The sequence below is a fragment of the Elephantulus edwardii genome, unplaced genomic scaffold (assembly GCF_000299155.1).
Source record: "Elephantulus edwardii isolate Elephantulus edwardi_28Jun2011 unplaced genomic scaffold, EleEdw1.0 scaffold00013, whole genome shotgun sequence".
Taxonomy (NCBI): Eukaryota; Metazoa; Chordata; class Mammalia; order Macroscelidea; family Macroscelididae; genus Elephantulus; species Elephantulus edwardii.
In genome coordinates this window covers 5,127,332-5,128,404 of record NW_006399763.1, presented here as the reverse complement: position 1 = coordinate 5,128,404, position 1,073 = coordinate 5,127,332, and the positions used below count along the sequence as shown (strand labels likewise).

The 1,073-nt window shown below is 40.8% G+C and overlaps 1 pseudogene; it reads left to right on the top strand.

Moving 5' to 3' along the window:
- Window positions 1–247: 247 nt before the first annotated feature.
- Window positions 248–451, top strand: LOC102865986 (annotated as a pseudogene).
- The last annotated feature ends 622 nt before the right edge of the window (window positions 452–1,073 follow it).

The window sequence follows — 1,073 nt, the reverse complement described above, 5'->3', positions numbered from 1 at the left end:
CCCACGCTAATAGACTTTTAAAAGCTGGTCTTGGCCCTGGAAGGGACGTTCCTTAGTGTCCTCAGCGAAGAAACCAAAACGAGGGTGGACAGGGGAATCAAGGGAGAGCCCGAGCATTTGGCCCTGCACTATTGCGGCTTGGCGTTGTATCCAGGGCGAATGAATGCTCATTTCCAGCGCCGTCTGGCCCTGGGCTGAGAACTTTCTGTCTAACCACCGCTTTCCTTCCCTGTCCAGCCCGCTGACCATGCCCGCGGGTGTGCCCTGGCCCACCTTTCTGAAAATGTTCGCGTCCAGCCTGCTGGGCATGTGTGCGGGGACCGAAGTGGTGCACCGGTACTACCAGCCGGACCTGACAATACCTGAAATTCCACCAAAGCCTGGAGAACTCAAAACACAGCTTTTGGGACTAAAAGAGATACAACATGAACCTCAGATTTAGAAGCAGTAAAAAACCTAAAACACAACTATGCCAAGGATTCTGTGAATAATATTATAAATCTTGAACATATATTTTTAAATATTTATTGAAAGTCAAACTACTTGTTCTGAAGCATCTAATGTAATATTAACTGTGAGAGCAGGTATCCAACAGATAAGAACTTTGTTGAGAATTAACAATGGTTTGGCCAATGTGTCTTGAAAACGGCCACAACTTTTTCATCAGCTTCTTGAATGTGATTTTGAAGATGTTTGCTTACTTTTGAATATCATGTGGGATAAAGTGTTTGAAAAGTCTTCTGTCATTATAATGCCTATTTATTTTTCTGAATAAGCTTTAATTATAATGGTGAATTGGGGTCATAAATTAACTATAATAAAAGTCACGTTGATAGTGAAAAAAAAAAAAAGCAAACATATGGCAATATCATCCCAGAAAAGAGTCTCATAACAAAAGTTTACAGAATCCTGCATGATCCCCAGAAGAAAAAGACTAATAACCCAATTACAAAATGGGCAAAAACCATGGAAAGACATTCAATGACCAACAGACATATGAAGAAATGCTCAAAATCATGGTGGCAATCATGCTTATTATGCTGGCAATTAGAAATGCAAATAAACCACAATGA